We start from the raw sequence: 17,642 nt of genomic DNA, 5'->3' as shown, positions 1-17,642 counted from the left end.
AGACTACAAAATCACGTTTGTCTGGTGATTCACTTAAGTGCTGGTCTTGTATATTGGTTCACTAAACCAAACGCGTGTGTACGTATGTCAAGAGTAGAAATGGTGAGAAAAAAAAATAGTAAAATAAATGACTAAAATAAAAAGAAAAAATCTGGTCGTATTCGTTCATCTAAATATTTGTTTAAAATCTGTACAAAATATAAATATAAGTATTATAATTTCTAATAATTTTCTATGTTTATATACTATCGTTCTCACCGTATTATTATATAAGATACTTATTCATTTTGAAGTTCTCATTTGTAACACTCGTCAACGCTACTACGTTAACACGACGTATTGTGTACATTTCGTGACAATATAAAAATCATTAGAAAACTTTCCGTTTATATGTTTGTGTAAGTTCATATGTAAAAATCAAAACAGTGGTATATTAAAATGAAATTTGAGTCGTATTGACGATAAGTGTCGAAGATTATTCCGTACGCAAGTATACGTAATAGTGTATTATACATTACGATGTTGCGGTAAAAGTGTTTTGAGATTTTACACGAATCGAACCCTCGAATTGAGTATTTATAATGTTTGTTTGGTAATATTATTATTATTATTATTACTAATATTATTTCTTGATGTTTTTATTGTTTCCTAATACTATCATGTGTATATTATTATTGTTCAGAGGTTAATATATTATTATTTAAATGAGCCGATGTGTATGTGTGAATCGATAAAAAAAAAAAAAGAAAAAAAATGTTCTAATTAAAACGATAATTTATATACGAAAGATACGACCACGATCCCCACCAGAAAATATGTAACGATCGAAATATTATAATATGATATTTTCATGTGCGTGTGATTATAATTAACTAGTTTTTTTCAATGCAGATTTAATTGTTACGGTTTTCATATGCGTACTCAACGATTGATGATAGTGTATCGACACGCTAACGATGACTCAGTGTTGGACTGATAATAATATAGTAATTGTACAATATGCGCGCAGGACTGTACAAGTGTTTATCCGAATAATGTGGTTACAAGTCACAGTCCTAGTACATGATTATAGTACTATAATCATTTACAATGAATATCATATGACATTATATGACGCTTCGTAAATGCGTTTTGTATACAATCGTGGAGACCTTGTTGCTCCATATCCGGTCACATGTGTGTTTTTATTTCGCAGCCGATATGGTCACAATCCATTCTACACATGTCTTTAATAGCTGTTACGATTGTAATGTTCAAAGTCACTAACTATCTATTAGACCGAGTCCGCGTGCCTGTACACTTGAGATACAATATTATACAGAACCAAATGCGTCTCGTCGGTGGGAAAATAAACGGATCAAAACGAATAATGCCAAGTGGTTCGAATGTAAATATCTATTAGTTTACGTATACCTACGCGCCGCCGTATAAATGTTAACGTTTTATTATTTCGTAAACACTTTCGTATACATGTATATTAAAATATAATGTAATACACCGCCGTTGTCAATTTTAAATATTTATCATCAAGAAGGATTTGTTTGAAAAGTATTGTGCATTTCGACAAGCTCTTTTCGTCGAGTAATTTCATAACTGACAAATTATATTTACTTTTGTGAGAATACATTTAAGAAAAAACTGCTCTACATAGAAGTTTATCTAAATATAATCTAATGAAAATAAGACATTAAAAATTATTCTCTATTATTTTTCCAAATATGGCATACAGTTTCATTGATTAATATTAGACGTAATAGAAAGTATGTTTTTAATTGTTATATCTCATCACCCGCCATTTGTTAAAAATGAGTACATTATATACATTTATATTGACTTCAAAATAACGAATGAGTGGTCAAAATCGTTGTTCATTGAAAATTACAAATTAAAATACGTATTCAAATTATTACACAATATGATTCTATTTATGGAAAAAAATCTTGTTTCGTTGACCATGATTATAGACGTTATAGTATTGGTCAACCTTCGCATTATGCCCAAACAGGAATCAAGAAAGAAAGATGAATATTATATTTGCAAAATAAAGTTTCTACGTTTTAATGATTATTATTTGTTGAAAATAATTATTATTATAGAACACGAAATCATTGACTCCATGAACGGTTTACTTAGTATATTTAGTAAGAGTTTAAACGTCGAGAGTTGTTATAACGTCATAATTCATACTGCGACCACGTTACAATATTAAACATGCGATGAGCGGTTACAAAATATTGTCCAAAATCGAAACTCTAAATAGTTGTTGGTCGTTGTATAATATAAGTTTTGCACTTGTGTTTAGTTTTTTGTAGAAATACGTTATACGAATAGTTACGGATAAGCTATCAATAAGTAATGAAAAATGCTCTCGGACGATTTATCGAATAGTAAATATCGCAGATCCCACTGGCCGAGAAATAATTTTGTTGAGTACACGACGAACAACGATTAAAATATTACATAATGCATGACGTTCACGAGAGTTTCGTACGGCGTCCAAAACAATTCGGAATACGATAAAATACTCGGCTGCGGTATGATAATTAAACTGATGATATTGAAAAAAACACCTCACCCCACCGGAGGAATACATTTCTCACGTGCGCCTCCCTTGTGAGAAAGTCCGTGAACCGAATCGCTCGAAATTATTGTGTTCCGTGAACCGCAAGTGAATTGCGCGCGGCTTACGCAATGGTAAAAACCGTAACAGCGCAAGTACGTGAGTGTGTTTGCGCTCAAAACGACTCTCGCTCATTGGATCATGTTAAACGAATACCGTCATTTTTCCCTTTCCGACACTGACTTTTTCGGCGCAAAACAAACGAAAAAATAACTCGAATAAGGTCGTACTGCAGTTGTTACAACACATCTGAGTGCATAGATAAAAACCGAGAATAAACAGTGTACAAGGTCTTTTTTATGGACATTATTAAAAGAGAGGCATCGCAGCGTTTAACGATGGTACCGAGTAGAATACGGAGAAAAAAAACCGTAGGCCGTAAAATCGTTTGCACTTGGCCGATAAACGTTCGATGTAGTAGATGTCGTCGGATTTCCAATCGAGTTGCGAAAATATAAATTTAAATAACAGGTATAAAACTTTTTTCTCGCTGGACGATATGATATGCATGCACAATTTTATAACGAAATAAAATTACACGTTGCTGTGAATACTGATTTGGACTTTTTGTCGGGTCCATACTTAGTGAAAAATCAAATAAAACACAACCGTAACTTTAAAAACATAGACAGGTGTTAAAAAAGAACTGCACAAAAGTCGATTCTAAGTGGATCCAGTATTAGATTAAAAAAAAAATCACATATTATTAAGAATTCACCTGATTTAAATATTACCAAAAATTTAACTTGTAAATTATGAGCCTGAATTGAAGAAAAAATTTGAGTTGCTCTCCCCCCCCCTAGAAGTAAGTCTAAATAAGCCTCTGATTTGTATAACAAAGCGGTATCATATCACATAATAGCCGTATTTATTACTATTGTTTTTACGACGATATTTTCGTTATCAACCTTACACCGTGCCTGCACGCGCATGTTCGTGTACGCGTACGTGTACTTATACTCAACTGAATGTGTTAGGAAATCCAGGACGGTAATATGCGTACAAGAGCACTTTCCAACGGGAAATGATTTATTTACGGCGGTATTTGACGTGTCTATACGGGGAGTGTTTGAGGCAATGACGGTGGTTGTGATGATGACGAACAGAGTGTATATTATACTTAACGTACGCATACACTCGAGTAGTTTCCAATTATTTTCTCACGTCCGGGTGTTTTGCCATTCAATAGTGTTTTCGCACTCCTTTATTATTGTTTCCGCAAGACGCGTTGACAAGCCGCCGCCAAGTCAGTGTTTATTATTATTATTATTATTCCGTTGTGAACATAGATACATTTTTAAATGTACACATATTACAATATAGCGAGACTTCAAAGTAGGATTTTTTTCCTTTTTTCCTATTATCTTACACCGCGGACAACAATAATAATATCCATTGCAAGTGACTCGCGAAAACGTCACGCGGGTTATAACAATCGATGAAGTGACCTCAATAGTAATAATAGTAATAGTAATATTAAAAAAACCACTCGCGTGGAACGCACTTTATAACGCGATATCGAATATAATTCGCGTTTCCGCAGCGGACACGAAAGAAACCAAATGAAATGTTTTCGATCGTATTGAGCATCGTATTAATGTCTGTAATATGGACTGCCATCATTATATTATTATTATAATTTATGATATATGTACATCACGCATCACACGAAAAAATAACGTCCGGAACAGAATAAATACACCGTTGCCTTGTCGGTATAGTATTACAAAATATATATATCCGTACAAGATGGGTATAATGGATTCTATTAGGTCTTATTGGTTCTCGTCCCTTGATTTACACGTTATTTTTATCGTTTTTTGATCACTTGACGAGACGTTTTTATGAACCTTTGCTGTACGTGCGTATATAGATGATATTATTTATTATGTATTATTATATCATTGCGGCTCGACTAATTTGCTTTAATCGATTACGATATTTCCGTGTGAAAATGCTCTTAAAAAAACGCATTTAATTTATTAGGTGACTCACGTATACGTTATAACATGTTATAGTGATGGTTGAAAATAGATACGGTCAAATTTTCTCGTTAGGGACCGGTGACGGATGAGGGGTCCAGTTATATTTTTGGACTAGTTTTCGTTCTATAACTAGGGGAAAGTATTTATAATAGGCGGATACTGTTATTCAATATTATACTCTATTATTGTGCGTAGGAATTATCTTGGAACTGTGTCACGAAATTTTTTTAAGTTTTTCCTTTATTTGTTTTCCTTAGTTACTATCATTGTTTTCACAATGAATCACTACTTGTAAATATAAATAAAACCTGTAATTATTAATCCGTTAGTCTAGATTTGAATCACAAGATTTGAAAGATGGTTGGGAAAAAGATATTTAATATTAATTTATTTACCGGATAATTTAGCCAAAACTACCAAAATTTATAAACAATATATAACATCTTTAATTGTTCTAACAATTAAATTTATCATAAATCAAACAAAAAACGCATTTGATAAATTTATGATCAAAAATATTTAAGATTTTTGATTTATAGTGGGGATAATATATGCATGATTTCATATTATTATTATTATTTATTTATTTATTTTTTTTTTAATAGCCTTTAGTTAATTAACTATGACGGCTCGACAGTTATAGGTAAATATATATTATTATTATTCAAAACTCTAAAATGTATAATATATGTTGTATTTTATTCAAAACAGTTATTTGAAAAAAAAAAATTGCCAAATTTAAAATTAATCAAAATTTAAAAAAAATAATTTTTCATAATACCCAGTCTTCAAGTTCTTAACTTCTAAATTACAAAAACTTAACTAAAATAAATGTTTGTAATGTTTTTCCGTGCATCAAATGTCATAATTTATCGGATGTTATTGTTATTCAAATGCGTTTTACAACTTTAATTGCAATACGTACCATAACGAGGATATTTCTAAAACACTGATGGGTCCAATTCAAAATTTTAGATCACTTATTTAGAGCCACTAAATTTACTACCAAATAATACTATATAAAAAAGTACATTATGATATAACACTCATCACTTGGCATCTGGAAGTAACTTCACTATAATTATGCGGCTGTTAATTACTCGCAATTAACATAAACAAGTATGACTTATTATAATATTATGTGTCTTTAATTAACATTTCAGCTATCTAATTAGTCGTAACGTCCAATTATAACTGTATTATGTAAATATATATGATTATTTATTAGAATATAAAACACATTTAACATTTAAACAATAACACAATACATTTTAAATTAATTAATAAGCATGTTGTTGTAAAGAAACCTGTTTTACTTTCAGTGTTTAGCTTGTCAAATTCAGAGTTATTTACCAATCACAGTTGTATTAGTATTCTTATTAACTATTTATTACTCAAATATCACAAAGTTCTTCTGTATTTTACGTTTGTGATTATGTAATTAAATTATGTTTGGATAAATTATAAATTCATTCCCATTTTTGTAATTTTTAAATATAGAAACTAGCGCAGTATGAATCAATTAATTTATACGACCTTGGTAATAATGATTTAATTGGTAAATGTACATAATATTTAACGATTAAATATATATTTTTTAATATTTTAAATATTGGTCATTAAATAGAATTTATTGAGTGAAATCATACGGATTTCCATCGTACTTTTCCCTCTAAGTGGTAATTTAATTCAAATAATTTATTCAATATTATATATGAAAAAATGTATGAAAATTAAAGTCAGTCCGTCTGGCCGTTCTATCCGGCCGATTTCCTTCATTTTTTTTTTAAATGAAAGGTATTTAGATACAAATATGTCATCAATCATTGAAATTTACTCAACTCCTACCTTACTCAAGTTATACGTGATACTTCCTTGTACATTTCTTATGGGACACATTCACTCAAGCAATTCGAATTCTCATAGCTCCTATTCTAATGAATGGATCTTGATCGTTTACTCTAAGAACACTCAGTGGATCATGCTTTTTCTTTTGAGTTATTAACTACTTAAATTCGTTGAGTTTGAGGAATGTTATGTGTGCACAATCAACCAAGGGCGCCCGCAAGGTGGCGCAGGGAGGGACAACTCCCCTAGCTTTCCAGCTATTTAAAATAATTATATCCAAATTAAATATCCCAAAATACCAAAAATTATAATTGGTACCAAGGTGTATTAATATTTATAGATTATTACATTCAACAATGTGTGAGAATCGTTTGTCCAGATTATGTATGTTAAGTTTACACAGAAAAAAAAATCGAAGAACTTCATTTAGCTGAAAAAGTTGTTGATGAATATGGGAAAAATAAAATAAAATTGAAATTTGTGTTCAATTAGTTAATAAAAGTGTTTAATTAGTATAAAAGTGTTTGATTATTAATAAAAATTAATGCTGTCCCCCTGAATTTTCATCCGTGGGCACCTTTGCAATCAACTTTACTTTAAATTTTTTCTAAACACTGCATCCTCTTTGGCTCCCACCAATTAGTTTTAATAAACACTCTCTGTCATTTCGATATGTCTTTCAATTTTCGATATTATACTCATTTATTGATTTGTTAAAATGTGTTTATGTATTGATTCGATTGCATATATATTTTTATTATATAAATAAAATATCTATTGCTAATTTTCGCATCGGGTATACTACTCTTATATTAAATTCGATGGTGAGTTTAAAAATATATTGCATATAAAGTAATGTTTTTTTTTAACTTGTGGTACACACTACTTTTTGAAATGTAATATTGTAAAAAAATTGGAATATTGACGTTCTGATTTATTATAAAACGGGATTTGGGAACCATGACATACGCGTCACGCTAAGGATTAAAGAACAAATTGCGAAATCGGGACGTATCCCAACCCTAACTGTATATTTTAAAATTTAAAATTGTTCAGTGAAATGTGAATGTTTATGGATAATTATGTATTAAAAGAAACACATTAAGAATTTTAGAATAGTCTGATACGCTATATCTAATAAATAAATAGCCATAGACATAATTTAAATATACATATATGGTATAATTATGATATACACAGAACGTCAAACGAAGATGTACCCATTGATACTTTTTGAGATAATAAAGATAACAAATACCAATGGTTTTTTAAATTTTTTTCATAAGGATAAGAACTAAAAAAAACAGGGCTTTGTACCCGAATTAACCTGAACCCGTAACACTCCTAAAAACCTTTAAAAAATGAAACATCCAAAATATAACCGGAATGATTTTTTTTTTTTTAAACACCCGAATCAACCAAAATCCGAATAAAATATTGGTTTTAACCCGAAACCCGAATATTTTTTTATTTTATAATCTTTATGTGACATATTATTTTGAATGTATTTTTTGTGGTTATTTCAATTTCGTTATTAGTTAATTAGTAGTAAAATTATTATTCACAGGAATAATTTCACAAATAATATATAAAATTGATAATTAATCTAAATTTATCTAAATAAAGACAATAGCAATACATCATATTGACAGCTGTGCATGAATGGTATGGTATGTTGAATGTTCAAGTGTAAACAACTGGGATACTATTTTTAAAATCATCCCAAGCGGATACGTCGTATTATTATAATTTAATAGGTAATTGATCTTTTACGAATCACCGAGTCGTTATTTATTGCAATACTGTAAGTCTGAAATAGAACTGATGTCTCGCGTATGATTACCTAAATTGTTGTTCGCGTTATTTGTATTTGTTCAGTGTATGGCATGTAGTACACATGTTTATGTCGTGAATTGTCAATTTTTGTTGGTGTAATAATTTCATCCTAACATTTATAAGTACAAATTATTATTATTTTTGTATTATGCTATGTCCCAGCTAGTGCGTTTTTAGTGTGTGCAGTGCACACTGTGCACGAACCACAAATCATAAGCGGTGAAATTTGTGGGGGGGGCTGAGCATTATTTGCTTATTATACCTATAGATACCACTGTGCGCAATTATTTATTTCAACAAGGCAATTTACGAAGTTTGACAATTTGATATTTTTAATCAACAATTTAAACAAAAAAACAATTAGGTGCCTTATCTTAAACATATTTGGAGTAGGTATTCTAAACATACATTAATTGCGATCGTTCCAAGTCATGACAAGAAGTTTGTAAAATCTTACAAATTTGATTTAATTTTTATCACAGAATATTTTTTTTTAATTCTGTTATTAAAAATGCATTTTACAATTATAATAATTATTGTATTTTTAGTCACTTAACAATTTTTAGGGCTAGGGAGGCTAAGACCTGTACTTTATATTTTTGGGGGGCTTAGTCCCCCCAAGCCCTCCCCCCCGATTTCCGCCTATGTCACAAACACAAACGCAGAATACAAAATAGTTTGTTTTTTGTCGCATGCGATATGCCCGCATTAACTACGAGTAGGACATAGTGTTAGTATTTTTAATCTTAATAGATATTATAATTTAAGCTTCATACACATATAAAATAACCTCCTCTTCCCTGAAATTAAATCGTAATTACACCATTGCTTGAAATTAACATAATGATAGTTTGGTCTAAAAAACTGTTGCATAGTTGTATAAGAAATTGATATTTTATAACATTGGCAGGTAACAAAAAATATAAATATTTCATTAGTGGAGGGGGGCTCATCACCCTCCACCAATGAAAAATAATATTTTTCCTTGACTACTTAACACCCGTATTAACCACTATTAATCCGAATAATAACGGTTATTAACACCCAAACGTTTATTTAAATGTTGTATTGCGGTGTTTGAACACCCGAAACCCGAAACCCGAAAAAATTATTCGGGGCAAAGCCTTGAAAAAAAATCATATTTTAATTAAATCTTAATGTTTTAGAAAAATAATTTTTTATTTGTTTTCGATAAATTTAAAGGTATTATTTTTATGGAGTTTATTCTTCTTATAATGTTTAGTTTTTTTTTTTTATTTTCATTAACCTCATAATTATTTTTTATACCTAATTCATTAGCATATAGAAAAATGGTGTTTCTCTTCGTCTTATTATTAACAACGAGTCAAAGAATGAATGCAAATAATACTTTTTTTTTAAATAAACACTATTTGACATATAATTAGTAGTATGTATAGCTAATAATAAATTTCAGTTAACTATAAAAAAAATTCTCACGGAGGCCGTATGCATACGTAACGATAGAATTGTACACATTACAACGCGTTAGATAGGCCACTTTAGGTTCTGAATTGCTAGCGTAATAATAATATGATGTTACATTGTCAGGGAAGTAAAAAAATGAAGACTAAACACCGCGTGGTCGACTTTTGAAAGTTTTTTCCGCATTCGATTTGCCTACATAATGGTAATAACGTAAATACATTATGGTGACAACTATCTGGGCGTAATAATAAATGATGTATTGCGTATGGTCCGTTGGGTTTCGGAAAAAAAAAAAAAATTAACAATAAAACAAATAAAACGCCTTTAAGGGTGTATGTACAATTGTTGTTTATAGCATGTGGTCGCAGAAAAGAATCGATTTTCCCCGGTGCCACGACAGCCGTCTAGACGAAATGCACACAATGTACAGTCGGAAAATCGCAGGTTGAGTCATTGCGGCGACCGACGCCTCGGCTGCAGTGGGTAGGTCGTGTACGTTTCAGAAATGCACACGGCGAAGACAACGTACGACGTAGATCGCGTGTACTTTTTTACACACGTAATTACTTTATCGCGAAAACGCACACGCACAAGTACACGCACCAAACATCGGTTGCTTTTTTTTTTTTTACCGACGAAATCAAAAATACATGTGGATGGAAAAACGTCGTGAAGTAATGCCGAGGTCGTTGACGCGTTGAGTTATTTTTTCGCCGAGCAAGAGGGCAGAGGCTCATCGTGCGAGATGTCCGTAATATTAATTAATAATTAACGTTTTAGTAAATCAGTGTCTGGTTTTTGCGACATCGCCGCGTTAATTTATCCAAGCATACGCGTGCGTACGCGTACGGTTTGAGCGCGCCGGCGATCGTTATCTATTGCACGCCACCACCGTGGCAGAGGGCCGTGTGCAATCGCGAAAAAAATACACGACTGAAAATAATAATAATAATACGAACACCGCTCGTGGACATAATTTTACATTATTAACATGCACGTGTACCTGTCCAATATCATTATTATTGTTACGTTTGCACACGTATACGCTAGACGAGCGCCTACAACGTTTTATTATATTTTCTTCTTTTGCGTCGGCCGATTTATCTTCCGAGTACACAGGTACACGCGCGTATAATATATGATATTCGGTACACACGCGTATTACGAATCCGTGAGGTACATACATGGGGGAAATAATAATATATTCGTGTGATTTGGTTTTTTTTTTCCTTACCGACCGCGGTCGGTAAGGTCGCGACCGAACGTACCTTACCTCTACTCGACGGCAATCAGAGCCGTTTTTAAGGTATGTGAGGCTCCAGAACCTATCGGGGTCCTTTGATTACGCATTTATGTATGGTAAATATACTTTTTTAACATACCAATTATTTATAGTATTTTTATGTTTGCAATTTTAATAAAATTAATTTTCTTACAAAAAAAAAAAAAAAAAAAAAAAAAAATGTAAAATTATGATATTTGATAAATAAAATATAATTTTTGTAAATTTGTGATCTTCTTCAAATCCCGGGGTCCCCGGTCTGGGCATTTTGGGCCCATGCCTTAATACGACACTAAAGGTAATATATAAAACGATCACTCGAATGTGTAATAGTATAGTATTACGTAAAGCTCGTAACCGAAAACTCATGTACACTATAATAAGTATCGATATATGTTGTAAGTATACTTATTACAAATTTATGTACGAAGAGGTGCGTACTCACGTACCTAGTAGTAATAATAATAATGATAATAATAATAAAAAATAATATTTGGACTGTCGGAGAACCTACAATGGTTTATACCACGACGTTCTTTATGTTGTACAAGGAGTAAAGTGATTTAAAAATGAATGTGATAAAATCTTCTACGCAAAAACAGTAATATAAATAAATATCGGTGTAGAATAATTGATTAATTCCAAGTGAGGAAAAAATGACTACGATCAATACGATACATTTTAATTGATTTTCGTTAGATTCATTGCGTCATTAGATTAAATATAACAGCACACAGGTAATAAACATTTATTTGAAATTTAACGTGCAGTATGAAAAATTATAAATCTCAAACCCCTGACTGTTCAGATATGGTTGTATCGCTTTCGGTACGCTGGCGCCGTTTCGTGCATCGTAAATCACCGGAGGCCCAATGCGTTCACCAAGTGATTTGAACCGAATCGTGATAATTGCGCGCATCGTGTTATTATTGTTATGAAATGCCGTGACATTGTATGCATGTATGTATGAATATTAATTCATAATTAATTTATAATGTTCCAAACGAATTGCCGCCACAAGTTCGTCTCATCGTAATGCACCATGTTCAAGTGCGTTCGGGCTTCAATTAATAATATACGCTTTATTATAAATTGTATTTTATTTGGACGGCGACGGAGCGAGTCCGGGGTCGGTCGTTTTTATGTGTAGAACGTAATGAAAACGGGTCTCAAGAATGCAAAAATTGCAATAATGTATAAAATATAATATAAAAGATTTTTCAATTTCGGTAAATTTACAACGGTAATAAATACAAAAATTCTTATTTTTTTACTAAATATATTATCCGATAATCGTGCAAAGAGCGCGTCCGGCGCCTGGAGGCGAATTATTATGTAAGCTGGCAAGGTTGGTCTAAAAAAATTGTTTGAAAATAAATTGGATTGCGAAAAAATTCAGTCTGCTGGTTTTTACTGGTACGTACGAGTATGAAATACATTTTCCTGGAGCCTTGTTATTTAACTACTAATTTTGTTTGCAAAGTAGGTATGTACAGAAAATAAATAACTTTACGTTGTATTTTTATAAATATCAATTATATACTACATTTTATTTAATAATTATATAGTTGTAAATATTTACTTTGTCAACTGCAAGAACGTTTTTCAACAATCAGTGTTTATCTATATTGAAAAAACAAATATGAACAAATACAATTTCAGTTGGAATTCTTTTAGAAAAACATTGTGATTTCGTATTAAATTGAATATTAAATATTATTAAATTACAATTCACAACGTTATAGTAATATGGACGAAGTTTTAGTGATATCAAGCATACTACTATGTTTATAATTGTTTATAATTTTATTAGTGAATCGCAATGTACGCGTATTTTTTAATGAATTCGGTATTCACTGAGCAGACATTATTTTAGTGTGCAGTTTTTATATTTTCGTGCACAATAAAATATAGTAAACATAGATTAGTAAAACGATTGGCTAATTTTTGCAATTCGTTTTTCGCATAAATTGTTTAAAATATGCAAGTGTATAGTTCTATAAACATTATGTAATACCCCACGAAAGAAAGATCTACGCAATTTATATAATTATATAGTAAATTCTTTTTTCTTTTTCGAGAAATACCGCTTGTCGAAATTATACATAGGCGGTCATGTTCTATTCGTTACTATATGATAATTTGATATGATAAGGAGTTGTTAATAAATAATGGATATTTTGATAATCCGCTTTGTTAGCATGATTCTTGTGTAGGTAAAACTACTAGGTAGGCGATTACCAATATAATAAATGTGGTTGACCAACTACATTACGTTATAGTACGCGTCCTAGTCTGCAAACGGAGATCACGAGTTACATATGAAACGATTAGTTATGTACACGAATCTTATCTGATCGGTGACTGTAGGTTTCATAGGGATAAGCACAAATAATTCATCACGGGAATATCGTTTTGCGATCGACGGATTTTTTTACTTAATAATTCGCTCGACACAACATTTATTCGGTTACTTCCGACTGAAGTATACGCTGCAAATACCTAATATACAAGTAATTTACGTCAGCGTAGTTGGATGCAGTTTTATTGTTTAAAACATGAAAGTGACTTGACCTATTATGAAACTAAAGGATGAGAATATTATTATGGGTTATTTATCATTGATTTTTCCTCGATTTTTTATATTTTCAACGGGAATCATGTATTCTTATAATTATTTTTTACTTTAAAGTCATTACCAATATCGCAAAAAAAAAATATCACTAAATTGTAATAATTAGGCATAAACGTAATAACGTGAAAAACATAACACTGTTTATTTTGTGTAACGCCAGATGAACAAAATATGTCGATGTATTTTATTTAAACGCTTTTTTAATTTAGATAAACGAATAATATTTTATTGTACAATCTAATATGTATGTAGATTTTAAAGTTCATGTAGATTCATTGTTTTTGATTTCAGTGGAATAAAATAAATGTTAAGTAAACATTATAAACCAAAAGCAAGCGCTTATTTTCAATTAACATAAATCTTACGAAAATGTACATTTCGTAAATAAATAGCTGATTGAAGATTGGTAGATACATTGTTCATCATATTTCGACTGTGTAATTGTGCGAGGAGTTTTATTAGAATGAGATATATATATGTTAATGTTTAAATTGAATTTGATGGATCTGGTATTCAGCGTAAACCAATTTCTTAAATTCACATTTTTTTTCACGTTTTATTCTATAATTAAAAAAAATTTAAAAGTTAACGAAGGTGATAAATGAAAATTCATTGTTATATTAGTTATGTATACATAACAATGGTCAAACTATCATGTTCGTAATACGATTCTAAATGAACAAATAAATGAAATAGAAATATTATAATATAACTATAATACTCAATTCACATTCTTACTTAAAGAATTCATGAAATTATTTTTTTAAATTAAAAATTAAAATAAATAAACATTTTAATATTTATAAGTAATATCAAAAATATCAAATTTAAATACGTTAAATAGTGACCAAGTCAAGTCTTCCGATTTTATAGATCTACGTAAAATTAACTTTGCGTACATTTTAAGACTATATTCTACACAAAATTATTTATCATATAAAAAGAAGTATAAATATTTGGGAGATGAAATGTAACATTATTTAAGTATTTTGTTAGTTTGCCTTAAGCTTATATAAGAAAAACTACGGTGAAAATTGAAAATCTATATCCAATTTTTTACATAAAAAGTTACTGCATAGAGTTTTATCTCTTAGAGCAGCTATACTATCTGGAAGTTTGATTAAAAGAAAAAAAAGAGTAAAATAATAAGTAAAAGTAATAATATAATAAGTAAGTTTTAAAAGTAATCTTAAAACCAATTCATTTTTTGTTACGCTCAAAATGATTCAGTGGATATGACGTTTTTTCGTTTTAAAAATACGTCGCTTAGTAATTATGATGTATTGTAAATAGTTACTAATTCAAAACTAGAAATGTTTTCCCAGATAACATTAATTGTGAGAACAATTATGGTGAATCAATATATCGATACTAATTTACACAATTTCTATTATTATATATTACACTTAAATAGAATGATTTTTATAGCAAATTATAGTGGCTATATATATACTTAATACAACATTTATTTTTTATGATTGAAAACATTTTTTTGATTAGTTTTTAAATTTCAAATAATACAACATAACTATTACATTTGGTTCAGAGTTAAAATTCAATTTTTCTACATTTGCAATTATGTAAATAATCATTACTCTTAAAATTACATACAAGGCTTACAATATCCGTTCTAATGACCCACTTAAGGCTAAAATATATATCTAATTTACGTTCGTCATATCACCAGATCCTAATCGAAAATCGAAGTATGGCAACGAACGTCTAAGATTCGGGTTTCTTTTTTACCCGTATTTTTGATTTTTAAACGATAACCTATAATTAAATTGTTGAGGTCTAAATGAGATTTTTTTTTTTAAATATTGATACCCTAACATTATTTGTATTTGTATTAGTTATTTAATAACTATAATTATTTTAAGTGTCGACTAAAGAATGAGAAAAGACATTCCTTTATGTTATATTTCTTTACAACACTTCTCCGGTTTTCATTTTTTCATAGATTTTATTATAAGACTGTGAGTTAAATTTGTGGTTTTTGCGTGTTAATATATTATATAATATTCAATAATATTTTTTAAAACTTTTATTTCATCTCAACTTATTATTCGATGTACTAATTGTGATAGACAAACTATAAATTATATTATATAAAACGCATGAGTCACAGAATGTCAAATACAATTTTTAATTTGTTTAATTTAGACCAAAATCAGAATAACCTACTACTACTTATTAAAAAATCCAATATTATCATAGTAATTACAATTTTAATAACCATATGATCTAGATTATAAATATCAATGCCACAGTTTTTAAATGGACTAAGAGCAAGCCGATTAGTGGATTTTTAAATTACACGAACAGTACAAATAGATATATAGATGAATAAAAATCTAAAAAATAATTGAAAATAGACTTTCTGTTCAACGGTAAAATATAATATAGATTTAATTCGGTTGAAATAATATATCCTGACGATGATAACATTTAAAATCTTAAGTTAATTAAATACAAATTAAATGTCACTCGTTAATTAGAGCCGCAAATTATGTGAAAAATACTTAACAAAGAAATAAAGAACAGCTGATAATAGCTTAAATACAGTTTGAGTATAACACCTTAAAAAATCGCACCTACAGCATTCAACTGCTATAAAAAGAAAATTCTATGAAAAATACTTTTGAAAATGATTATTTTTGTATTTTATTGTTTTATTTTTTAAATAACAATAGTAAGTTAATTATTTGTAATAATTAATACTCTAGTTTATTACATAATTGGTTTAAGGATAATTATGCTATGACTAAAAAAAAATTACTTATAATTTACTTGCGTAAATATATTTTACAATATTATAACAAAAAATTACGCTGACTTTTCTTTATAAGTTTAAAGAAATATTTTTTATTTTTCAATTTTAAATTTTCTAAACTTTTATTGAATAAGAGATTCTTAAAAAAATCGATACTTGAAAAATGTTAACATAAATAAAATATAAATAATACAAAATAACATGGTACACACCAGATAATTTACATTTAATAGGTTGATGATACGCTTATTAATTTTAATAAACTAATAAGAAATTGAGAACTCAATTTTAATAATCTTAATTATAACATTAAGCTTATCCTTGATTGAACGAATTTTCGAATTGAAGACGCTCATTTTCATAAATGAAAACCATATTGGTGTAGTTAATAAAGTTGTGTCGAACAGTTGGTTTTTAGTAACAACTTCACAACTTCTTACCTAAGACCTTTTGTAAATGTTGTTGTATATTCAGTTGAACCTGAATTAATATGAATCTCTATTCGTGCATTCATAAGTTATAGACTATTGATAAATGTACGAATATGTTTAAATATTGGATGTCTCCTCTAGTTATATATTTAATTATTCTTATATGATTGTTGTTCACCACACAATGAAAATCAGATGAGTATCACATTTAAGTGATTAATATTTTATGATATGTTCCGTTAATTTAAAGATGAAGTATATCTACTCTAAGATTTAAAATAAAAATGTGATTTTGAAAAAAATATTTATATTTGCATGTGGTTATTATAAAATGACATATTTATTAACAATCTGCATTAAACTACTTGTACTGGTCTTTTAGTTTTTTTATATTTCCTTCAGCCTACTGATAAACATTCATTTAAAGAAACTGATAAAAATTAAAATTAATAAATGGTAAAAGTTACATTTGTATAATTTTAGTACAACTTCAAAGGATTTTTATTATTTCTTGAAAATGGAATAAATTTAATTTGAGGATTATAGGATTATTATTAATTTGGGATTGCTGTATTAAACAACTAACCAAATATAATTTATAATGTTATAAAAATATCGTTAGATATTTATCTATGTAGCTGCATTCCATGAACAATTTAATTGATCTAAAATATCAATAAAGTTATTAAAAAAAAAAAAAATAACAATGATTATGGTGTGATTTGATTTATATATATTGATATGTGTATATATAATTACTGAATCGTTTTTATAATATTATTTTAT

Source organism: Sipha flava, unplaced genomic scaffold (genome assembly GCF_003268045.1).
Source record: "Sipha flava isolate LNK unplaced genomic scaffold, YSA_version1 252_pilon_pilon, whole genome shotgun sequence".
In the NCBI taxonomy this organism is placed as follows: domain Eukaryota; kingdom Metazoa; phylum Arthropoda; class Insecta; order Hemiptera; family Aphididae; genus Sipha; species Sipha flava.
The sequence above is the reverse complement of the archived record's forward strand: the minus strand, read 5'-3'. Positions refer to the sequence as shown.